The sequence below is a fragment of the Lontra canadensis genome, unplaced genomic scaffold (assembly GCF_010015895.1).
Source record: "Lontra canadensis isolate GAN:19392208 unplaced genomic scaffold, GSC_riverotter_1.0 scaffold1, whole genome shotgun sequence".
Lineage (NCBI taxonomy): Eukaryota > Metazoa > Chordata > Mammalia > Carnivora > Mustelidae > Lontra > Lontra canadensis.
In genome coordinates, this window is record NW_022630995.1 from 34,296,251 (window position 1) to 34,323,171 (window position 26,921).

The 26,921-nt window shown below is 40.3% G+C and overlaps 1 protein-coding gene across 2 annotated transcripts in view; it reads right to left on the bottom strand.

Annotated features, from left to right (window-relative positions):
* RHOH (ras homolog family member H) overlaps positions 1 to 25,383 on the bottom strand; it is a 39,074-nt gene extending 13,691 nt beyond the window's left edge. The window contains exons 1-2 of one of the 2 annotated variants that reach the window (XM_032852914.1): positions 25,001 to 25,383; positions 21,572 to 21,657 (exon numbers count right to left, since the gene is read on the bottom strand). The gene's annotated coding sequence lies outside the window, so the exon portion shown is untranslated. The remainder of the gene's footprint in view (positions 1 to 21,571; positions 21,658 to 25,000) is intronic. The other variant, XM_032852903.1, reaches the window with a different exon arrangement.
* Positions 25,384 to 26,921: the final 1,538 nt, after the last annotated feature.

The following is a 26,921-nucleotide window of genomic DNA, read 5'->3' on the forward strand; positions in this document are numbered from 1 at the left end:
TACATCATTAATATTTCCTGTATCATTAAGATTCTTCAAATATAGTTTTAATAACTACATAATGTTTTATTATGTGAGTGTAACATTATTTATTTAATCAATTGCCTATTATTGGATATTTGATTTTTACTGTAATAACAGTGGGTGAACATTCTAAAAATAAATTTGTATAAACATACAATTATTTCTTTAGTATAAATAGATATGAGCACGATTACTGGAACAAAAGAGATATAAAATTAGACCAACTTCTACTCCAGTAGAGTATTTACTTTATCACACTACCAGCAGTCACTGGGTTTAGTATTTGCCAGTTTGATTTGTTCTCATTTGCATTTCATTGATAACTGATGAAAATTAACATTCTCTCATCTGTTTACTAACCAGTTATATTTTTCTTCTGTAAGTCATCTGTTTTATCAACTTCTCTAGCATTACTTCTTCATTTCTTAAAATCTCTTTAGAGATTAAAATACTAATCCTTTTTGTTTAAATAAATGTGTTGTAAACTTTTAAAAATATATTTTTTGCCCATGTATTCTGGGAATTCCCCCAAATTCCAGGTACTCCCCCACCCTTGAGCAACCACTAAACAAAATGTAAAATAGCTTGTTCCCTGATGGGTAAAGAAACTTAGCATGATTTGATGCCCTGAAAGGTCACCTAGTTCAACCTACTCATTTCCCCCATAAGGAAGCCAAGGCTCAGAACAGTGGTTTAGCCACTGGGGGCTGACTTGAGGCCCAGGAACTGGATCAGCTGAGTCAGCACTCTTTCCATCTACCCAGGAGTTTTTCAAATATCCATGATGTCTACATTCTACATCCCATACTTAATTTCCTTAATATTTTAAATGCAAAATGCATATAGATAGCTTATAGATAGATGTTCCGAACTGGTGAGTTTTTACTCAACATTTTGAGCTCCCAGTTTTAATATAAAAATACTTTTCAAACAGATGTTCCCTTTCTCATAATTTCCTTCGAGATAGATCCTGTCTCTTTAAGGGCAATCCTTAAGCTTTTCGACATCCTCTAGAATTAGGATAAACTCTTACCGTACAAATTGCTCCGATTATCAAAGAAGTGAAGGTAGTTTGTTCTGGATATATAACTGAGAGCACAGAATGAAGTGAGAGGATGTAGTTTCAGGTTCAACAGAAGAAATGGCAAATTTTTGATTGTTTACAGAGAGGTGAGACTGTGGAGTCAGGGTCTCAGATTCTCATGCCCATCGCTGATTAGCAGTATAACCTTGGGCCAATCATATAACCAGAACAACAAAATGTGGGTAATGATGCATAGTTCGTAGGATTTTTAAGGCAATGAAAAAGAATCTATCTCCCATGCTTAGTAGGGTGTCTGGCCCTTTGTAGAAAAGCATACAAATAAACACTCACTGTGGTACTTACTAAGCCAGACGCTGTTTGATGTGTTTTATGAAAATTAGCCCATCAATCATTAAACGATAGTATATGGTCAATACCACTGCTGTCATATTTTACAGCTGGGGAAATAAGGCACAGAGAAATAAAGGAACTTTCCCAAGATGACAAGCTAGTCCGGAGAGCTGCAGGGGTTTGAACCCAGCAGTCTGGCCTCTGAGCCCATTCATGGTGCTGTGTCGACCTCCCCTCCCACTGTCTCATGTAGGGGAAGCCTATCTAGCTTTGCAACTTTGATGAAACAAAGCAATCTGCTATGATCTGAATATTCTGTCCCCCTAAAATTCATACATTGAAATCTAACCCCCAAAGTGACGGTTTTAGGAAGTAGGGACTTTGAGGGTAATAGGTCATGAGGGTGGGGCCTTCACAAGTGAGATTCTTGTCCTTACAAAAGAGACCCCGGAGAGCTCCCTCACTCCTTCCGCCATGTGAGGACACAATGAGGAGGCACCATCTGTGAGCCAAGAAGCTGGACCTCCCCAGACACCTGCTACCACCAGGATCTTAGACTTTCCGGAACTGAGAGAAATAAAATACGATGGTATATCATTACAGCCAATTAAACAGATGAAGATAAAAGTGGGCGAGGAGGAGGAATTGTTGGAAAGACATTTTTCAGAAGGTAGGTGACTTCTTTCTTAGGACATTCATGATTTCTAACAACATTTGAAAGTTTTCTCCCTGAAGCAGGTGCTCTCACCCTTGGGACATGTGCCAAAGAGTGACATCTTTGTAGAGGGCAACATGCCAGAATCCAGTGCCTACTTCCTGTATGTGACACCTGGCGCTAGGCGCTTGGTAACCGCTCCAGTCTGCCTGACAACATTAGTTTCAGTAATCAGGGGTTAGGAACCAGCATTTTCTCAATCCATTGTTTAGCTTTAAAACACATAACAATGCAAAGAAAAACATGTTGCAATTTTCAAATTATTCAAATGTCGCAAAAGGTCTCATGTAAGAACTAATACTTGGATTCATTGATCAAAAACATTATACTCTGCTGCACTGCTTTAAACTTCAACACAAAACTCTGAGAGGCCACATCAAATGACACAACTGAAGCAAAACAAGTGCTGTTTCATAGTCTCCATGATCATGGGCGATTGCTCTTTATTTCTAAGCTACTATTTAAACTCAGGAATACAGAGTTCTTACCTTTGGTACGCCCCCCCCCCCACTAGCTTTCAAAACTGTAAATACATCTACCTTTCCACTTGGCAATTCCAATTATTTAAACACATTATCCTGCTGTACCTACACCCATAGTCGAGATATATATACAAGAACTTGCATTGCTGCGTTATCCATAACAGCAAGAAAAGAACTGGGAATAACCGCACGGTCCATCAAAAGGCAGTGGTTAACGTAATTCTGCCATATCCATGCAGCATGACCCAATACAACGTTGAAAAGAATTCGGTCAGCCCCTATGTAAGATGGCCCAAGAAGGAGTGTACTTCCTAAGAAGGATGCCCATGATATATTAGCAACTGAAAAAAAAATAAGCAGTTGAACAATTTGGTCAAGGGTCCCATTTATGCCAGAAAATAAAGGTACAAGCTTGTTCTGGGGCTCCTGAATACCCAGAAGGCTCAGAAGGGCCTTGGTCTGGGCAGAGACAAGGTTCTGTGTCTTATACATGTCCCTCTGTAGATAGAGCTGTCATGGGGGGACCACAGCTATTCCCTCAATGTCTAAAAGAAAGAGGAACAGAGAGGAATAACCTAAGAACACACATTTGTACAGCTTTTCCTAAGGGGTTGAAATCCCCTTTTGGAATATAGATGTCTGTACTTTCATATGGATTATATTGCAGACAAAATACATACTAGTAAGGACAATATCTCCCTCAATGCTCAAGTTCTCATCAAGGACTTATAGACACTGGGAGAAAAAAGCCTATAATGACCCTGAACCTGTCAGGATACTCCAGAACAAAATTCTTTTCGTTTTTAACTGTTTAATTCATCATGTATGCATATAAAATGTTCTATTAACATTAAGTTCTAAATTCATAGAAGTCTGAAAAAAAACGACAGGCTATCTGCCTTTAATTGGCTTTAAACTAGGCTATTTTAAAAGAGCCTACTGGGGACAAAGATAATAAAGAAAATGTTAATATAGTTTAGACGAGGCCTAGAGGTTTTAAAAAAAACCATTTTTCTTACTTAGTTAATAATGTCTCTGGCCCTCACTTTTTTTTCCTCTATAGGAGAAATGACTTCATGGAGAGGTAATGGGATAGCCATGTGAAAACAGAAAGCTATGACTCCGCTTCATCATAATAAGGTTCCATAAAGCTGGGACCTTAGAGAATAAAATCCTAAATTAGAGAGAAAAGAAACAACGTTCTGCATACCAATGACCTCATGCTCAGCTTCAGCCCCCAGAAAAATTAAAATTTAAGTGGACAAGTGCTGTAGTAAAGGTAAATTCCAAATGCCAAGAGAACACTGAGGATAGAGCGCTTACATCCTCTGGGGTACTGGGGGTGGAGAGAGTGGAGAGGAGTGACATTTGAAATGGTCTTGAAGGAGGCAAAGGAAATAGGATTGGAAGACCGCAACCACACAGAGGAAGTGGCCAGTGCCCAGGTACACGAGTGGGAAAGGTCTGCGCATTTGAAGCAGAGAGGGCTGGCTTTTGTGGCCGAAGTACAGCAGGGGGAGGAGGGATGAGGTGGGAAAGGAACACTGGGGCCAATTTACTCCACGTTAAATATAAAATGACCTCCAGCCAGCCATCTCTCTCATTACCTTTCTCACTGTCCCCAGGTCCCTGGCCATTGCGGCAATTTCTCCAGACTACGCAGCGTCCCCCAAACTCCGTCTGCGTTTCCTGCTTTGATAACCTTAAGCATCCTGTTCTCGTCTCCTGATATATGATCTTTCCTGCTCTGACTTTTCCTGGCAAAATTCTGCCTGACCCAGAGGCCAGCTCAAATGCCACATCTCCATGAGGCCTTCAAGAAACTTCCAGGAAGCATTAGTTTTACCCTTCATTTGAGCTCTCATGTCATCTTGAAATGTGTATATATTTACTTTTTTTAAAAATAGCTAATACATACCTATAGTAAGATTCAAGGAGTACAAGAGTGGGTTGCCTGGGTGGCTCTGTCAACTGAGTGTCCAACTCTTGATTTCAGCTCAGGTCATGATGTCAGTGTCGTGAGATCAAACCCAGCGTCAGGGTCCGCACTGGGCGTGGAGTCTGCTTGTCCCTCTCCTCCTACTCACACACTTTCTCGGTTTCTCTCTCTCTCTCTCAAATAAATAAATAAATTTCTTTAAAAAATGAAACAAAGAGTATAAGAGTGAAAAATATGTCTCCCTCTTATGCCTGCTGTCCATGGTTCCTGGCCATTTTCCTAGAGGCAACCAATGTATTAAGTTCCTCATGCATTTTTCCGAAGTTATTACATTACAATAGGTATTCACTTGTGTACATGAATGAGCGTGTATTTGTAATTATCCTATACACACACACACATTCTTTTTTTAATATGCAAATTACAGCCTGCTATATTCCCAGCTACTTTTCTTACCCAATAATATATCATGAAACTTTTTCCTTATCAATGGATTTTTGAGTTGCCTGACTCCGAATTCCTTTAGTAGAGGACTAAGGAGTTCCTTCTCAGTTATGGATAAATCTGAGAATATAAGACTAAATATAAATAGAGGCTCAATGTGGTACTTTAGGCTTTTTCTCACCATATTGTAAGGAGAGGCAGTTTACAGGGTACAGAGCCCCGACCTGTGAGTCAGACTCAAATCCTGGCTCTACCACTAATCACAGGACCTTGCTCACAGCAGTTGGCTTTTCCAGACTTCAGCTGCCTCATCCCTAAAATTAAGCACTGAACTCCAATGGGCCTCTCCAGTACTGATATTTCATGTTTCTACAAAAACACTGATAACACACTTGGCTTTGAGAGCAGATGTTAACAGAGAAGAAAGTAAGAAGCATAGCTCAAAGTTCCTGCTATGATGATCTTTCCCTACTCCCAGGATTTTCCTTTTTGCCTTGCCTTGCTTGTCCTTCACCTTCTACCCTCCAAACTTGACTCAGAGGCATGCATGTTGAAAAGGCCTGAGCAAGGGCACATGAGCCAAGCTAAGCATAAAGGGCCCCAGGCCTCTGATTTCAGGACTGTGTTCAGCAGTAGCTGTCTTAGATTGTCACAAAATACAAACAAAATTTGGACCTCTTTTCCTGGAAACATGTCCCAGTACAATGGGGAGTTCACTGGCCTAATAATTTGTGACAGAGAGAACTTGTAAAATGAGTGCCTTAGAGAGTTTTCAGAGACTGATAAGAGAAAACACCCAGCCCATTTACAGACCTTGGAAGCAGAGCAACTACGTGGCCAAGGGCCCAAAGGTGATTATCAGGGAGGCCCCAGCAGTTCTCTAAGTTATCCTTGGGGCTTTCCTGAACAAAACAAAAACACATCACTCTCCCTCCCAAATGTCCACATCAAGGGCAAAAGTTCTCAAGTCTTTTAAGAACATTCCCCACAACCTTAAAACAACTACAAATTAAGGACAAGATATCCACAGAGGAGCAACTAGTACAGGTCCTAGAGCAGGGAGAGAGATGCTGGAAAACCAACGGCTCTTGGCAAGGGCCTTGGAGCTCTCTTTACATTACCCACAGCTCCTACCTGGACTTCGATGTTCACCCTTGATGCCAACTCTCGTATCTTCCCACAGCTGTCATCAGCGTGTTTGAACCATAAGGCATAATCCCGAATCTTTTCCTAGTAGCAGGGGCTTTCAGAAAACACACTCCCTGTGAATTGACTTGCCATTTTTATTCATTTTTGCCTTCATCTGTCTCTACTCTTTAAATATAAGACAACTTGCCACACAGGATCACTTGTCAAAGGGGGAAAAGGGCACATCTTCTTATCGTTGAATTCCTTACTAGTTGTTTGGGGTTTTTTTAAGATTTTATTTATTTGACAGAGAGAGACATAGCAAGAGAGAGAACACAAGCAGGGGGAGCAGGAGAGGGAGACGCAGGCTTCCCACCAAAGAGCGAGCCTGATGGGGGGCTCGATCCCAGGATCCCATGACCTGAGCTGAAGACAGACGCTTAACTAACTGCATCCCCAGGCACCCCAAATTCCTTATTAGTTTAGAAAAATACTTAATAATCTGGAAAACAGCATATGACAACATTGTTACATTAAACAAAAAAAGCAACTTCAAAATACTATTTGCAACATGACCCTGATTTTTCAATAAAAATAGAAAGAGGAGTAAGTAACTATATCAAGATGTTAACAATATTCTTATTGGTACAATTATAGATTTTTTTCTTTTATGTGCTTATCTACAGTTTCCAAATTTCCTTCATAAGCATATTCTGCCTCTGTAACCAAAAAAGAAAGAAAAGAAAAGTGCAAAAATAGCTCATGATCCTGTGTAAAAGAAAATATAAATATGTCCTATAGTTTCTTCCTGGGGAGAAGTAGCATTTGTTAGTATCCCCTGGATAGTTAACTTTTAAGAAAGTGTGACACAGGAAGCCTGCATCCTGGGTCAGGATCAACCTTGGACAAAAGAAATGACCCTGAAAACTATCAGACTCCCCTCCCCCCCCACCATCCCTACCCTGTCACCTTACTTGTTAGATGAGCAAGTCTCTCTGGGTCTGTAAGTCCTTTTCTTACTCAGTCTAGAACATCACTCAGGTTAAAACAAACAAGCCCGAAGTAATCTAGGGATTTGAACTGTGCCTAGACCAGCCTACTCAACATGGTAGAAAAATTCCTAAGGAAACTAAGATCCTAAGAAAAGAAGTTTCTTGTGTCATAGAGATGGGTACCACTGTTAGGATTTATGGGAATTTCTTTCCTTTTATCACAGAGTACCAGAATGGTCAAGAACAGGCTTAGCCTAAGGTTCACTTCCTTCCTCCAGTCTTGTGAATGGGATCAAAATACAGGAAGTCCATTAGCCAGGATTCTCTATTGACAATGTATGCATGGTCACTGCCGAAGTACAATTCTCAGACTTGTTATGTTTCCATGGATGATCGGCCATTCTTTCTGATCAATATCCCTTCATATAAATTCAACTTCTTTGAAGATGATTCTCTAGCCACCTTAATGTACTAGGGGATGCTGGTCTTGTCTTAGTGGTGCAAACCCACCTGAAATTACTTTCAAAGACAATAGTTAAGACTCTGAAAAGAACCATTCTGAACATTACCATTGGTCAACCTTCTTAAATCCACAATCCCAAAGTGAACTGAAATGCCCCAGAAGATAATCTCCTAATCACATGAAAAGTCTGTTATACTATCTTCTCTCTTTAATGATATTCTCCTGACTGAATTCCAGTGTCACTGCTAATGCATGCACAGAACTGAGTATTCTAGACACCCTATTTTGAAGAAGGACTATGGTTCAGAAGCATCAGGTAGGACCTCACAGCACCATTCTTGATTTGGGAGAATCAAGAAACCCAGTTCTGGGGAATCTTTCCCACAGGAAGATGGCAAAGAAAGTAGCTTCCTAATCTACCAGCAGCAGCTGTCATCCCTACTGGTAAGAATCCCCTGCAAGAAAGTCTTGAACCTCAAGGTTTCCAACCAGCTGGCACAGGAGGCATCAAGCGTGTTTCCTTCAGGGAACAGTCTTATGGCGTGACATCTAAATGGCGTGACATCAAGGGTGATGAGAATTTTCTTCTTACTGAACATTTCTCCCACCATTGGAGCAGCTCTTTCTCCAGAGGCTCGGTGCTTTGCTTTGCTTTGCTTTGCTTTGCTTTGCTTTTTAAGATTAATTTATTTAGAGAGAGAGAGATGCACATAGGGAGAAGGGAAAGGGCAGACAGAAAGAATCTCAAGCAGAACTCCCCAGTGATTGGGAAGTCCGATATGGGACTTGATCCCATAACCCTGAGATCATGACCGGAGCCGAAATCAAGACTTGGACATTTAACCAACTGAGCCACCCAGGCATTCCTAGAGGTTTAGTGCTTTTTTCAAATGTGAGTCTCCTTGAAAGGTAAAGGCCTTTTTACCATTGCCACATTTATATGGATGTGCTTCCTGTCTTATTATTTCCTCAAAGCCCGTTTTGATTGGATGAGGAGGAAGTTTTACAAAACACAAAATGTATATAAAGAGAGGTGGGACACGGGAAGATGCATATTATTGGGCATCAATCCCATTCTCCAGGCCATTCCCAACTAAGTCTGGACCCTTCCTAAGTCAGATTAGCCCTGGTGGCCTGCCAGTTCTTCGTGTTATCTGTGGGTGGATAATTTGAAGTGTTGCTGATCTGAATTCTCAGTAATATCATTCATGTATTCATTTCTCCAGTACGTACTACACTCCAGCTACATGCTGGGTACCATACTAGATGGTACACAGGGGAAAATGTAAGCTGAAGGATTCTAATCCATCCCAAAGTCAAGTGTCCAGCAGCTGGACAAGAGTCACCTGGACTCATAATCCAGATCATAACCAAGGTGTTAAGGAGTCATTAGCCCCGAGAGGTATCACTATTCACAATTTACCAATAAAGCAATCAAGGTGCAAGGAGGGCAAAGTCGGTGATCCCCATATTTGATCATCATCACAATTACCCTAAGAGGCTGTTTTCAATGTTTTCCATCTTGGGGACATTTGCACTCAGTAGGTCTGGGAAGAACCAGAGAAATGATTTGTAATGAATTACAGGAAACAGAAGCAGTCAGGTTGGAGAAACACTTCTCCACAGCCCAGCTCACCTTCCCCAGACACCTGGCTTCTCATCTGACCTTACAGTCTAGGAAGGAAGGTTTATCATGTTATTCTCCCCATATTACATGTGAATCAGCTTCAACACACAAAAAGCAATTAACCCAAAAGACAAGACAAAATGAAATCTCTCTCCTTTTTCTTCCTTTTTCATCTACTCTAAACAAAACAATAGAACCATCAGAATTGATCATCTTATACACAATCATTTGTGTATAAAAAACCACTAAAAAACCTCTTTCGGTTTTGCCATCTGTAGAAGAGCAATCGAGAAACTTGTTCTGAGCCTAAGAAAATTACCCCAACACATCAACCAGGGTCTCTCTTCATCGGTTCATTTTGTCACTAAAAATAAGAAATATCAAAGATACTTAAGAGACATAACACCTACATAATGGATGGACTCTGTTTGGATATCAAATTAAATACACCAATTGTGAGAAGATATTTTTGACACAGTCAGTGAAATATGATTATAGAATGGGTATTTGACAATTCGAAAGGATCACTGCTAATTTTATTGGGTGGGATAATGACAGCATGGTAGTGTAAGAAATATTCTTGATTTTAGAGATGTAGAGCATGGAGGGTAAAATGACATGATGTCTGGGGGTTTACTTTAAACTACTTCAGCAAAAGGATAAAAGAGGATGAAACAAATATGGCAATATCTTGATAATTGCTGGATTTGGGTGATTGGCATGGGGACTTTTAGATATATTTAAATTTTTGTAAGATTTTATTTATTTATTTGAGAGAGCAGACACAAGCAGAGGCAGCAGCAGAGGGAGAGGGAGACGCGGACTCACCCCTGAGCAGGGAGCCCAACATGGGGCTCCATCCAGGACCCCGAGATCATGACCGGAGGCAGATCCTTAACCGACTGAGCCACCCAGGTGCCCCAGATGTATTTTAATTTTTTTAATAAAACAACTTTTTAAAAAGACCAACACTCTCACTTCCCCAAGGTGCCATTTTTCCCTTACAAAGGCAAAGCCTTCCTGCCTTTTAAAAATCTTGGCAAGAAGCATAACTATGTACCAGATACCCCCTGCACATCTGTTCTTTTCTCATTTGTTCTCCAAATAGGTGTGGTTTGTTGGTCTGGTTTTTTGGGGTTTTTTTTGTTTGTTTGTTTTAACTCTAACTGATGGAATATAACTTATCTATTCCATTCCATTCCATTCCATTCCATTCCATGAGAATATAACTCATGGAATATAACTTATCCTAAAAAGTTCTTTATCTGACATTCAAAATCTAACTGGCATTCCAGTCTTTTTTGTTTGCCAGATTGGCAACCCTAGACAAGGAAGAAAAGCTCCAAACATGATCAGGATATCTGGGTTCGATTTCATCTCTGCCACTTGGCCTTGTAAGGAGAAGCAAGCTGCTCACTGTCTTAAAGTGTTTCTTTCATCATCCATAACACAAGAGGGTTTTGTTCCGGCTCAAAATGTTACGAAATGTGGCTACTACTCTTATGCCCATTCGTCAGATAGAAATACCGTTTTAAAAAGTACACCTCTTTTCAAGGGAATATCGAGAGGGAAATTCCGTGAAGCAAAAACACATTGCCCTCCCCCCAAAAAAACGGGCTGCCAAGCCAAACTATCCACAGCACCAGTCGTTCAGTGCCTACGGGGATCAGTTCCTGAAGCCACGCGCATTCATGTATGACCTCGTTTTATCCTCACAACAATCCCACGTGGGAAATCACATTAGCCCCATTTCATAGATATGATGACTGAGGTCCAGAGAAATTAAATAACTTGTGTCTGGTTAACTTCAAAGCCCTGAGCTTTACCCCACATTCCCACACCTCTGATTCTCTGCAGAGAGCATCTGGAATGGGTAGGCAGAAGAGAGCGAGTGCCAGCTTCTAGCTCCTCAGTAAGACCGTTAGAGATTTTTCTCTTGCAAATGCATCCTGATGATGCCAGATGTGTTCATGTTGAAACACAAATACAGTGGGGTTTGGAACTGGGGAAAACAGAATCACCAAGTACTCGTTGGCTTTCATTTTATTTATTGTTATTTATCCATCATATCTATCATTTAACCAAGTCTGACTGTTTCCAGGACACGCAGCACAACACCAGGGGTTGTAGGGGCTGCTTTGTTCTCTTGGAATTTAGCCTATTGTGGAGACTAGATACAGATGCCTGAGTCGGGCCACAAGACTTTACCTACACTGGGTTATCTAATGAGGCACATCCAAGAATGACACAGAGTAGAAACACAGTAGGGTTTAAAGAGGAGGGGGACGCCTGTAGGCTGGAGCACTGTCAAGAACTCCCGGAGGAAGCCGGACTTAAACCAGACTGTGCAGGGAAGCATTTGAAAGAGCTGGAGAGGAAGGAAAAGGACTCCCAGGAAAGCAGAACCACCTCAGGACTCCCAGAGGAAGGACTTCGAATAGACTCTCGAGGGAAAAAGAGTCTGATTAACAAGGGAGCAAAGTGCACGGGCAAAAGCACCGATGACCCAGACCAAGGACATGTTTAGGGACCAAGCAGATCAGTGTGCGGGGACCCCAGCTCTCAGGCACAGAAGTGGCAGGAAACAAGAACGACAAGGTGGACCTTGTTCCTGGAGGGAACAGGGAGCTGCCGAAGGCTTTTGGACGGGGAGATAAGTTCAAATTAATGTTTGGGGGTAACTGATCCAGCTGTGAAACATACATTAGGCTCCATTCAATCTACAAAAAATATATATAATACGCATATATTATATACATATATAGAGAGAGGGCCTGGTGTACTAAGATACAAAGATGACTCAGACACAGTTCCTATGCTTAAGAAATTCATAGTTCAATAAGAGAAGATCGCCTATTACAAGATCATGTAAGTTGCTCATTAATTTAATTTATGACATTGTGGCAGGCACTGTTAGTTTCCTATTCAGTATCTATGCCTCCCTTTGTCATTAGTAATAAAATCCAATTTTACTTGTAAGACTATGTGCAAAGCCTCAGGAAAGGATCACGCGAGGCATAGGCAAGTATTTCTCAGAAAAAAAAAAAATTTTTTAAGATTTTATTTATTTATTTGAGAGAGAGCAAGCGAGAGCGCATAAGCGGGGTGGAGGGGCAAAGGAGGAAAGAGAAGCAGTCTTCCCTCTGAGCAAGGAGCCCGCTGTGGAGTTCAGTCCAAGAACCCTGGCATCATGACCTGCGCCAAAGTCAGAAATTTCACCAACCGAGCCACCCAGGTGCCCCTCAACCTTTTTTCATGATCATCCCCAAGGACATTTTTAGACATTTTTTTCCCTAATTGCCCCACCCATGAAATTTTAATACAGTAATATATATGTCCATTTATATATTATATATATATAATATATAAATAAAAATTATCATCTAGTAATATATAATATATATATTATAAGTAATATATACAATACAATCTAGTAAAATATACAATATATAAATGGACATATATACATATGTCCATTTATATATTGTATGTATATCTGTATGTATCTGTGTATCTTCGTACATAAAAAGAGTAAAATATTTTTTCTGCCTCTTTTCTCCACTAAAAAACTCTAGCTTCCCTTAGGGATGATATCAAAGCACCACACTATCCCTAACCCACCCCAGCCCTGTCCCTCCCTCCCCATCATGAATGCCTAATCCAAGGCAATTATAACAACTCTATCTTCTATTTCTCCACAGGCCTCGAAGCTGGGCTGCCATATAACCCAGATCTTGCAGCAACATCGAAGCTGCTGCCTGTTCGAGAGGTGTCTGGAGAACGTTCTGCTTTCCTAGGAAAAGAGAGAGCCCCAGCCAACTTCGCCTCCCTCCGTATCCACCCAGCCCTACGCCTCTGGATAGATGATGAATGCACAGGCCTCAAGGCTGCAACCACCATCTTGCCACCACGATGAAAGACCAGAGAACTGCACAGACAGTATCACTGAGCCAATGAGCCATTGAACCAGTGACAGAGACAGAGACGTCTTGTTAGACGGGAGAAATTAATCAGGATTTTTGTAAGTTACTGTTAGTCAGGTATGGTATAACTTGCAGCTGAAATCATTACGAACCTAGATGATACGTCTCACAGATCAGAGCTGTCCTGACGAGATCGTGAGCTATTGTTAAACCAAAGCCAGAGACAATCACACATAAAAACAAAACATGTAACCAAGAATACTACACAAGTCAAACACAAAATCACACTCATGCTTAAAAGGAAAACTCTCTGCTTTGCTAAACTAACCAACTTTGAAATAATTTTAAAAGATTCCAACTAATATTCGGCATTTAAAACTAATAGATAGACTTTTGGATTTATTATTGTGTAGAAAAATGGCCGTGGAAGGCTACAAGGTAATTTTCTTACATTACACCAGAATGAATTCACTTAGGATTTGCCTAGTAGGTATTGTCTTTCAAATATTTAAAAGTCAATTATTTCTGAGTTAAATATTTAGATGCATCAGGAAAATGTGCCTCTTAACAGATACCTTTGGGAAACTCTTCACATAAAAATTTTTAAATTGTCATCTATATTCATCAGTTGCGTGTTCTCTACTTTGCTTAAATTCTTATTACAACTAAAGCTAATTCTCCCTTATTTTAAAAACATACACCACTCACAAACCTATTTAATAACTTCAACATCTCCCATTAGAAGTGATTTTCGAAGGCGTATCAGGTTTCAAAATATAAGAGACTTGAGATCCCTTTAAATCTTGAAAGATAAAATTAAATTATAGGTTCAGGGCTCTCAAAGCAACCTCTCAAAGGGTTGCCTTCAAAATGTCAAAATAATTCTCATATCAAAATCATTTTAGTAGTTTCATTGTTAGCATAACATCACAAACTGACTTAATTTTAATAAGGAGTTTTGGCTAAATAAATAAAAATCTTTAAAAAAAATAAGGAGTTTTGGCCTTTTTATAAATAATACACACTAATTACAGGAACTACAAGAAAAATCAAAAACATTTTAAAATTATATGTAATCTTACCACACACTAGATGATAATTTTTAACATATTCATTTACGTTCACATTCTGAAGTCATATATAAAAAACCTAAGTAGGCCTTTTTAAGCAAAAATATATAATTTTACACTGTAACTTTTTACTTGTCATTAAACATCCCTCAAAAAAATATTTTAATAAATATTTAATAGGCTTAAAGGTCATTTATTTAATCATACTTTTTGTTGGACATTTTAGTTGATTTTTAGGTTTCTTTATTATAAAAAAATTTTGTGCTAAAAGCTTTATATTACAATAAAATACTTCTTGTTTTCTTATGAATAACTGTTAGAAAGAGTCAAAGGCTATAAACATCTTAAGGTTATTCATTCCTACTGCCCAGCTCCTTGCAATTTTTTCTAAAAAGAGGACTTTCTACAGCCATCTCAAATAACTCAAAATCATAATTTAGAACAGCCTACTAAGTAGTGAGAAGAAAGGATCATTTGACTCTTTTTCCCTGACTGGCTAGTGATATTGTTTATAAATCATACTTTGGCCAATATTTTATAGGAAAAGGAAAAACTTGATAATAATTTAAAAGTTCCTGATCAAATTCGTTTTGTTATTTATCCTGCACTTTAATCCTAGTAATTAATTTGTTAAATACCTAGTATTTAAGAATTGTTAAGCACTCTCAAAATTGGCGGAAAAAAGAAAAGTAATTTCGATTGACAGATTAAAATAATGAGCTAAATACCTGTTGAGAAATAAAACCAGTCATCACCAGATATGTAACGGGAGGAACACTAACATTTAAATTCCAAGGACTGTGAATGAATGTAGGAAAAATTTTAAATTATAATCATTACAAGCTCTAAAGGAAGGACCAGCTAGGCAGAGGAAGCTTTAAAATCGTATAACTTTGTATGTTCAGCTGGTCCCAGGTCGAAAACAAAATTGAACATAAGCTAAAGCTGAAAGTGCTGGTGATTTTTTCTCATGAGTACAATTGCACAATCTTGTTTCTACGCTGAAAACCCCAAGGGTCTAGCCCTGTTGGAAGAGAAACTTTTATTTTTCTTTCCACATATCTGGGTGTTGGGTCTTTCCTGGATGACATGTCAAATGGGTTGCCCTGGGGGAAATCCAGAACTACTGGTTTAGATTTTGAAATTTTGATCCAGGTCTCCCATAGAACTCCCTCCCCTACTGTCCATGTGTTCTTAGGGCTCTAGAATTGAGTAGAAACATTGCTTCCATCCACGTTTAGAAGCTGCTCTTCCTGAGACAGAGAGCATGAAAAGAAAGAAAAGGTAACAATAGGACTCAACAAAGACACCATAGTTTCCAGCCCTTCGTTAATTCAAGGGATCCATTAAAACATCACATGTACCCACCCCCCAATTCCATTAGGAAGCAATGTTTCCTCTGAGCTTCTTTCTATATATTCTGGGCATTTTGGAGGGAAAGCACTAGCACGATGATGCTTTAAATATGTAAAAACTTCATTAAATACTTACGAATAAAACATATACACCTATATTTAAATTAAAAATTATGTGCCACATTTGCTATGGTGAACATGTATTACTATTATATTGTGAAAGTCCACATTATTACAGATATTTCTCTGATATTACCAGATCATCTGTGTAGAAGAATATAGTGACAATATTATTTCAGCAGATGTAGGAAATTTTGGTATTGTCAAGAAGTGAGATTTTTCTGCCTTTCCCCTCCTATTTCCTGTATGTATGTCCAACACCCTCCTCTACTCCCTTCCTTATCACAACCAGAGGGAGAGAGAGACAGACTACTGATACAAATTTTGGCAAGTTACTGCCCAAAGTTATTGGAGCTTAAGGAAAACCAAGTTTTATCCTAAGAAAGTATACCAAAGGGGATGTCTAAATCCTTTAAGGGTTTTTGTAGTTGATGGCAGTGGCTTTACATCATTTAAATTTGAATTGAAATATATGGCTTTCTTTTTCCTTGTTGGAAGGAATCATCACAGGCATTCTTACACTTCTCAATCATGGCTGAGATCATTTTCAATTGGAACGAGTTGGAACATTTCAGTTGGAACAACAGGAAAAAAATTTTGTGGCAAATGAGAAGAAGGTTCAGGTTCAGATTTGTGTGTTCAGAAGAGCTTAAGAAGGCATCAGCTGGAAGGGCAGTGAGGAAAGGAAAGGAAAAGTAGGGTCGTATCTCAAAGAAAGGATCTTCTGAAAGAATGCAAAAGCATTAAGGAAGAGATACATGCAGTCAGTTCCCCCCATTGGCAAGTAGGTGGCCCAGAATGAAGGACACAGCAGGGAGGGCAATGTCTAGGAGACAAGAGGGGTGGACCCTTCGCTATTGGCCTTTAGTATACATGGACTATTTCTGTTTTGTGGGTTGTAACTGAGAATTCTATGATGCACTATTATTATTAAAATGCATTGAACGTATTAAAACAAATTGACTGTATTGAATACATTGAGTTGAAATTGGCAGAAGACCCAATCATGGGCGTACCATAATGAAACTGGTTGTAGAAGTTGAGCTGCACTAATTACTTGAATATATTTGTCATAGATTTTCTTTTTCTACCTTGAAAAAGATGTATAATCCTGGGGCACCCCAGTGGCTCAGTCAGTTAAGCCTCCACCTTTGGCTTAGGTCATGATCTCAGAGTCATGCGATCAAGCCCTGCATCAGGCTCTCTGCTCAGCGGAGAGTCTGCCTCCCCCCTCTCCCTCTGTGCGTTCCTCTCTCTCTCAAATAAATAAACAGATCTTTAAAAAAGAAAAAGATGTATAATCCTTATGCTATGCAAGACCAAGAAAAACCTGACTCTTATTTCACAATTCATTTAGCCAAATGCACATATTTTTTTCTCTGGAGGGTTGAAGATGCAGTGCATTTTCAGTCCCCATCCTATATCTATCTGCCTCCTCTGCTAACATGACACGATAAAAAGTGTCGACATGGTCTTATCACTTTTAACAGAATTGGCTAATTTAAACAGTTGGGTTTCGGGTAAATCTCCAGACCCTGCCCAAGCCCCTATCACAGTCCAAGCAGATAAGAGATTAACAAAGACGTGACCTACCGCAAAAACACCCAGTTCTCCAAACTGCAAGTCAGGTACCCACTCACAAAAGATGACCCAACTGGGCTTCTGTGGTTTAAGGCTACAGAGGAAAAGGACTTATCTCTAAAGTTATCAGGGCCTAAACAGATGTTCAGCTTCAGATAGGAAAACCTACATTTTACACGCAGACCCAAGCACGTTATACAGAAGCTATGGCCTTTTACCCCCAAAAGCAGCCTGAATGAGTATCCAGTATTCACTGAGGGGTGACAGTTTGCTCCACACCCGTCACTATACTCTGGAGTTGGCCGTATCAGTATTTACAACCTGCCTGCATTTCCAAAATGAACATAGAAAATGTCCATAAATCAGACACTGAAGTAGAATTTTGAAAGATTGCATTCCCAGATGGGAACTAACTCAGGCTTCACAGAAGAGAATTGAGAATCAAGGACTTAGAGCATGAATCACAGATACTCTAAAAACCAACTCCGCCCCACACGTCCACTTTTGTGTTTACTCAAGTTAAGGATCCAGTACAAGAAAACTATATGTACATCTGCCATCTTGTCTTCATTTTAACCATCCCCTGGAAAGTCAGCATTTCTCTTTGGCAGCTAAATCCAGCCTCAGCAAAAATCAGACCATTTTTGTGCAGACAGCCTCTGAGCAGGGGTTTTTAATATAAAGACTCTGGACTCATGGGAAGTCATGGATGGGCTTCAGAGGGCCCCCAGGTCCCCTAAAGTTGTATGGTTAATGTGCATGTTCCCACAATCCTGTGCTTTTTCCCAAGAATATTTTTGGTTCTCAACAGATTCTTAAAGGAATTTATGAGCCCCCCCCCCAAAAAAAAAAGTGATTAGGTAACACTGCTCTGAAGTATAAGCCAATCAGTACACGAAAAACCCTTTTAAGTGGGTACTTCATAAGTAGGATAGTCAAGAGGTGTATCCTTACACACCCACCAGACCCTGAGTGGTGCCTCTGGTGCTAAGGGTTGTGATTTCTTCTTGATTTATCATGCCATGTCCCAAGAGACTAGTGACCCTAATGATAGCGAATGGGAAACTTTTTTAAAGTCCAAGATTCATCTTCAGGATAAAGCTGGAAGAACCCAAGATATGAAAGGCTATTTGAGAGCTCATTACAATCACCAAATTTCCTCTAAAGCCAGGTGAAGCAAAGAATCTCGATGCCATGGTTCTTGTTACCGCAAGATCATTTACTTTCATATGTTCATATTGTGATATGTTGCTGTTATGGCATATTTCTGGTGTTATTACTATTTTGAGTGCTATAATTCTATATAGAAAGTACTGTATTTCACTGAAAAATTGACTTCGTTTGCTTCTTTAATGTAATGTTATCATATACAGAGGCCCAAAGTGTTTTCTGGACATAGCACCCCTTATTCTACTCACATTTCTTCTCAATGACCACCTCCCAGTGGTCAGAGATAGAATGTTGATGGGTCCTAGACTCCCCCTCTGATCTCCTCTCTGTGCTACCTCCTTGTAGTTCCCTCCTTCACAGCTGCTTCCAGTTGGTCCAAATGCCTCACAAAAGTCGCTTCCCGGTGGAAGGGAATTTGGTGGTACAAACTCTATTTAGTTAAGGTGTGGCATAAGGATGGCCTCCTGTTTTTAGTTGGTCTCAACAGACTCCACACAGTGACTTGTCCCTTCTGGGCTTCTCTGTTGTCATACCCCTTTACATCATAAGCCCTTAGATCCTAAGCCTTGAGGTAACAGCCTCACCCCCAACACACACACACACACACACACACACACACACACACACTGATATACATGCCCTCAGCCCATCCAAACCATTACCCTTAATGTGGCAGTGTTTCTCAAAGTATGATCTGCAGACCATTTGTATCAAAAAACTTTATGGAGTGGGAAGACTTGTTAAAAATGCATATTCCAGCCAAACAACGCCCCCCACCCCCGACAACTGAAACAGAATCCACGAAGATGAGCCTAGAAGTCTGCATTTGTTAACATGACCCCCATCCAACCAGATGACCCTTAAATGCACTAAAATTTGAGAACCCCTGATTTGGAAGAATCGTTTCCCCTCTTGTTTGAGACCTATTGTTTTCAGATCTAGATTCAACTTCTTTCACATCCATTTTACTCATCTCTGAGGTCAGCATTTCCCTGTCTTTTCTGAAGAAATGTTCTCTCCTCTCTCTGGGCCTTGCCAGTTGATTTTCTCTGGGCTCTTTCCCAGCCTCTGCAGTCTACGTTAGCAAATCTTCAATACCCAGCCAGTCACTCCTTTCTCCTTCCTGAGCTGCCCTAAAGAAACCCCCTTATGGGGCACCTGGGTGGTTTAGTCAGTAAACTTCGGACTCTTTGGTTTCAGCTCAGGTCATGATCTCAGAAGGAAGGAAGGAAGGAGGGAAGGAAGGAAAAGAAAAGAAAGAAAGGGACCCTCTTATTATCCACCACTCCAGACTGCCTGGGTATAAACTCCCTTTATAACACTTAGCCCAGAGAGTCACATACCTGTATGTCAAAGGCAAACCACATCTGGACCACAAAACTCATAGTCTTCCCAGTCAAATGTTAAAACTGCTTAAGATCACTTATTTACAGGCCCTCTCCATATTTTTTAAATGCACACATATTACTCCAATAAATGAAATAAAAACAAAATTCTATCATTTCACCGTACTAACCCACTAAATGCTTGTATTGTTTCACCCCACATTTAATCTTCCTTCATAACAAAATCAGAATATGTTAAAATTTTAAACCTGTTTTTCTAATCTAACACCATACCAAATATATTTTCGTAACTACCACAAAGTATTGATGATTACAAAGTATTCCATGAAATTAATGTTCAGAATCATTATTCCTTAGTCAGGTTCTGAGTGACTATATTCCTGCATGTTATCGCCTCCTTCTTTGAAATATTTATTTCAAATAAATTCCCAGGGATAGAATTAAGGGATCAAAATGTCTGAGCATTTTAACAGTTCTTAACACATATTGCCAAGTTGCCATATTTGTATTTTCCATAGTTCATTGATGGTATGCTGATAAGATGTTTAACCGCCTCCCCTCAAAACAAGTGCGGGGAGCCTGATTTATGGTGTTTGCCAATTTCCGTGGTGTAAACGCTCCTACCATGTCCAGGTTCAAGCTACAAACTTGAATACAGAGTTGGAAAGAGACACTCAGTAGCATATTATTATATGATGTTTCTATCAAACAGGTAAGTTGAAATAAGTTCAAGAGCATCGATAATAGTAAAATGTAGTAAATAACTAGGAAGTAACGTGTTCTGAGCATTTCCTACCTTTATTTATAACAGAACTTATTGAACTGTAAGTTATAGAATTTCATCTTTAACGGCAGCTGCGCTTAACAAAATTGCAAAATTTCTGAAAATATTACAATCGGCTTTTGCAAACAAGCACAGGCAGGCTCCGTCACCCACTACAAATATCTCACATGAATATTTTGCAAGAGCACGTCTTTTTTTTTTTTTTTTTAACTGAAGCCATCGAAAAGTCACCCTATTCCCATCTGCTGTCACAAACAATAACCATGCTTTTAGGTTAGCAAGTTATGCAAATATATAATGAATAAGGAATAAAGAAAAAAAAAATAGAGCAGGAGGTCTATCTGGGCCAATTAATTCCACCCACCCTCTCCCAATTTGGACAGTAGTCTCTTCATGCACTAGTGTCTTTTTCATGGGGTCATCTATAACAACCACCCAATTATTAATTAACTCAAGCAATGACTGAGTGCCAGTTCACGCGCAGTTCTCACAGCAAATGTGATTAGAACCATACTGCCTGTTACTTAACCACTCTCTTCTTTGGTTTTCTTTTCTACGAAATGGGGAAGAGGTCACTGCTGACTACAGTATTACAAGAATCTAAGCGTGGAGATAAGAAGGCTCCAACTTGGGCTCTAAGAAGCAGTTAAGTGTTCTACAATGTTTTGAAATTTTCTTCCAAAGGTAATTCATTAGTATTCTGTTTTACTGGAAAAGAGAAATGGAAGGGTGATTTGGCACTTTCTCCCTTGAAAGCAAATTCCGTCCTCTGGGCTTTCCCTGAGTAATAACGAACAGCCTCTCCGTGTATATACGGTCTTTTTAAAGCGGCACCTTACCACTCGAGTGTTAAAATGTAAATGTGGTTGATGAAAACTCTAAACACGTCCCCACCTTTAACTCAAGTCATCCCACCCCCAGGAATTCACCTAAGAAATCAATTGAAAACAAAGGAAAATACTTTTGTATGTCGATATGAATCACAACAAAGAGAAGACCATTTAGCCTCATTTCAGCGCTTAACTCAACTTACCATCTTGGTGCTTGGGGCCCCGTTCGAAGAGTTCTGGATTAATGGCTCTCAGATGCTCATCTATAGATCAACCGCCTCCAAGTCACCTGGGGGCGAGGGTTTGCACTGATGATCACACAGATTCCCGGATCAAACCCCAGGGCTGCGAGGCGATACATGAGAAATGCTAGTTTTTAAAAATTCCCCAAGTGGTCTTGATGTCCAGCCAACTTTAGGAATTATGATTCCAGGCCAAAACTGAACAAATCAAATCATCTTTGAGCAACTCTCCACATCCAGGGAACAGTATGTCTTCTTACACAAAGCACCAAGAGGTTGCTTGAGGCCTCAAGCAGCTGCTTGAGTCAAAGGACCAAACAGCCACAGAGAAGGCGACTGTTTCCAGTGCCCAGCCCCCGGCCTCCATCCACCCTCTCCATCTTGGACACCCTCCTTGCCTGCACTGCCCACCCCAGCACCCACTATTGTTGTGCTGCCTTCTGTTACGCCCCAGTTTGGCACCCTATCCTGACTTGGACTCACCCCTTCACATACACAAAGCCCCACACTTCTTGCCTCCCTTCTGTTATGAGTGGGGTTCTAGAAGAAAAACGATATTACTATTTGACTAAGGTGATCTGCACATATAATTGAGCCATCCCTGTATAATGAACATAATGGCCATATTTACATTTTTTTCCAAAAGGTGCTTACTACCCACCCCCCCCCACACACACAAAAGTCTCTAGTTTGGAGAATGGAACAGGAAAACAGAATGTTTTTCAGTTTTGGCTCACCCAAGACCCCAGCATCTAGAACCCAGATAGGCACTTTGGGCGCTCCTCATCAACACGGTCAATGAATAGAAATGGATTTTTGGCTATGCCTCGTTACTAATATTACTAATATTAAAATACCATAAAATTAGTAATATTAAAATACCATGAAATTAAATAATTTAATTTCAGCTGGCTGGGGAAAAAGAGTCACCCTCTGCCTCTTCCTCTAATGCCAAAAACACCTTTAAAATTCTACCGGAAGCATTCAGAGGGCAACATCAGCCCCAGATAAATAACAATAACATGATATATAACACAGCAGTCCCTCGGAGAGTTCTTTGATAAGTCTGACAATCAGATATGGAGAGGCTCAAAAAAATCCATTTCTAATCTTGTTTTCCTTTTTTCACATATATTATTGCTGTAAAATACCTAACCCTGTGCCTATCCCATACTTGGTGCTCAAAAAAACTACTGCTTTTCACCCAGTAGCCCCCTTTTCCTTTTAAAGGAACCCTGGCATTAAGAGAGTTACTTACAGATACCTTGTTCCCAACCGGGGACCATATCGGCTTCACTCTCATGTCCCCACCAAGTCCTTAATAACAACCATAATAGCCACATTTCTTGACAGTTTATTTTATGTCAAGCACTAGGCTAAATGCTTTACATATTTTTTATCTCAATAGGTATTTTCAGTTATTAGAGCTACTTTACAGATACTTGTTCTTAATCTGAGGATTGAAGAATGTGTATCCGAGGATCCCACAGCTTGGAAGCAAAAGCACCAGATTCAACACAAGGTAATCTGGCTCCAAACTCCGGATTCTTGTTCACCATACTGTATTTTTGTTATTAGGTGGATGCAAATTTTTCACAGTTCAGAAAAAAGAAAAGTGCTCTGAATCACTGGGGGAAAAGTACCAGCTCATCAATAACATCTCATTCAGATACGCAAAGAAAGCAACACAGATTTCATGGAATTTTTGCACTGGTTGTTGAAGACTAGAGGCTCACTCAGTCAAACAGGTCATCCTTCCAAGAGGAATGCCACTTTAATACTGGATGCTGGACATGTAAGGCCCAGAGATGGAAGTCTTACAGGAACCCCCAGCCACACAAGCCTTCCTCGGCATCAATGGTGTAGTAAGGGAAGCCAGCAGAAGGAAGGCAAGTGGAAGGTCACACACGTGGAGACACATAAAGCAGCCCCAACATGAGGAGCCCAGGATCTCTGGGCTCCCTGTCACCTGGAATTCTGTGAGAGCTGTGAGACCTGAGAAGAGGAGCCTGATGGCCTAAGAAGACCAGAACACCAGAAAGGCATCTGTTCTACCCAGCAGCCTCTCAGGGTCCTCTGCAACCTGTCTACACCCGAGTTTTCCAAGCTTATTTCCTGACAATGTATAAAACAATCTTTTCTTCTTTGGGGGGGCCAGTCTCCTCCACTGAACCGCTCATCTCATCAGTCTCACCTGTGGGTCTTTGTTCACACGTACTCCCATGCTAATTAACCTCCCCTTTCCCACCTACTCAAATCTCACATCTTTCCAAGGCCATGTCTTCCAGACCCGCTTTAGCTTACCCTCAGACCCCCTTCTTGGAACTCCTCTAACTTACAGCCCACATCACCCCAGGATTCACACAATTCCCACCTTGTACTGCTTCCTGAATTTCACATCTCACCACTACTACTAGATTATAAGTTCCTTAGGGTGGAGGATTCCTTATATGTGTCTTATATCCTCCACACCAGCTTGGAATCATTAAGTGGTTATTGACTATTTATTCCTTGCCTGAATATTTTAATGGCAGTTCTAGTTTAGGGAAACACCTAAAACTAGCAATTTTCTAGTTTTATTTAGCTACAACCCAGGCTATTGATGGTAACTCACAGCACGTCTCCAAATCCAACCACCTCAAAAACTAAATTTAATTTAATTCAATTTAAAAATAAATACCTGGACATCACATGCCGCTTGTAGAAAGAGGACTTGAGCATTGACAATAGGTGAAACCAACAAGCTGGGAATTCCAGATCCAAATCCTTATCATCGGGATCTTGGTTGGTTTCTTTTCTAATTTAGAAAAGTTTAACTCTTATTTGTACAGGGACACCTGGGTGGCTCAGTCAGTTAAGCATCTGCCTTCAGCTCAGCTCATGATCCCGGGGTCCTGGGGTCAAGTCCCATGTCGGGCTCCCTGCTCAACAAGGAGCCTGCTTCTCCCTCTGCCTGCTGCCGCTCCCCCTGTTCATATTCTCTCTCTCTCTCTGACAAATAAATAAATCTTTAAAAAAATTCTTATTTGTACAACTGAGAGGATCTTTATATTTACTTATCAAACATAGGGTGATATTTAAACTACCCAATATTTGAACTCAGTCACAGTCAATCACAAGGGCTTGAATTCTCTAGGAAAATATCTGAAAAAACAAAAGCTATTATAACTTGTAACATTTCAAAAACTACAAGCAACTTGTCAGGATGGTGGAGGGGTGGGAGGTGGAGTTGGGTACCAGAGCAACTGCCCTTTCCCCCATAAAATGGTTTCACACTTTACAACATGTAGGGCAAGATTATTATTGTGTCTAGCCTAAAGTAGAAGCTACTTAAATTGGAGAGATTTTTGTGACACCGAGGAAATATTTTTAAAGAAGCCAGAGTCTTACCTGTTGTAGATGCCGAAGAAATTTCTTGACACCAAAATGACTGACTCCGGAAGTTAATCTGTTCAGGGCAGGTAAGAAGAAAAAAAATCTGTCCGAGCCCTTTCACCATTCCGATTTCCTTCTGGGATCATCGTTTCCTTCCTCCCCAAGAATATAACTGATTCGCATTGGAAGAACAAAAATGTAAAAGTTGAGCTGGTAGAGAATCCAACCCCAGACAGTCGGGTTTCATGTGCGCGGTGACTGAGGTGGCAGGAACAATCGGAATGTGACGATAGAGATTAGCAAGTTCCTGTGTATAAGTCAATTTCCTGTAGCTGGCTTCTCTGAAGAGGGGATCTCATTTGTGTGGGTTTACCCATTGTGTGTGTGTGTGTGTGTGTGTGTGTGTGCATGCGCACGTGCATTTCTCTCCGTGACAATATGAAAACTTCCCCAGAGAAGAGGTCTCTCCATTTCCCACCAACAAATCTCCTGTGTAAAACTGAGGAAAGGAAGAGTGAAAAACACGGATGATTCCTTAAGGAAGTGAAATAAAACAGAAAAAAAAAAAAGGAAAGAAAAGAAAGAAAGAAAAAATGTCCACTCCTCTAACTGGTCTTAGTTAATTTAAGTTTAGGGGGAAAAAAACACCTTAGAACATACACGTCAACTTGGTGAACATACTAACTGTGGAAGGAAAACAGTAGGTCGGTGGTTTGTTTTTCTTTGATTTATTAATAACTCTCACATAATAATTTAGAAAGAACTGACTCAGCCAGAGCAAGAGCTCAAGCAGCCCCACCATGAATTCACCCTTTTTTGGACCAACACCTGTGTTGTGAGGTAGGTGACTGAGTTGTTTTCAGACTCCTCACAGTTTCATTATTTGCCTCCAAACACAAATACTCTTTTTTTTTCCTTCTGTGCATTCCAGGTGTAGAGACCATCTGTATCTAGGTTATGGTGAGGCTGCCTAGACCAAAAATTGAACTTTTATGACATGCTCACTGTTCCCCATGCCTCCAAGCCCTGAATAATGACAAATGCTACTGTCCAGGGTGAAATCTTTGTCAAAATATCTATGTGCCATAGAGACAAAAGAAACTCCAATCAAGTCAACAATCATCTCTAGAGCCCATACTATGTGTAAGATTCTGTGCGGGGTGCTGGAGTAGGGTGGGAACACGAAGATAAACAAGATGGACTCCCTCACTCAGAATGGTTAAAATCAAGTGAAGGAGAAGGACATGCACATAAAGGAGATACTCCGAATCAGGATTCATTACAGATCTCACTGGAAAAATCCTGGGACACAGGAGTCAGGTAAAAGGAAAGTGTGCACAACCATTTTACCAGTTAAAATAGCCACTGAGCCTTGACATGGATTCTCTTGGAATATTTCAGGGAGACTCAGTGGCTTCCCGGAGGCCCCACAGAGCAGTAGCATCGTTTGAGGACCATCCTCATCATCGTAGACTTAGAATCCTGTTATGCACCTCACACTGTGTACTGAAGAGAAGCACAAAGACTGAGACAGAGAGATTTCCTGTCGTCACCTCACCTATGTCCTAGTTGGGTGGAGGGAGGGGGGAACAAACAGAACCATTCAAATGAATGCACTAATTACAAATGGTAGTGATTATGACAAAGGAACCAGAGAAGAAGCTGAGGTGGACAGCAAGAGGGTATCTGTGTCCTGGAAGTGGCCCAAGGAGCCCTCTTAAGAAGCTAACATTTAAGCTGAGATCTGTGATTCTCAGCCCTGGATAAAAATTAGAATCATTTGGGAAGCTTTAAAAAATAAAAAAATACCAGTACCAAGGCTCTGCCCCTAGTTTAATCTGTCTGGGTTGGAGCCTGGGTATTAATACACTCTCCTCCCCCCAACCCCCCAACCCAATCATTCTAATGTGCCCCTACAGCTACTGCTCTAATAATG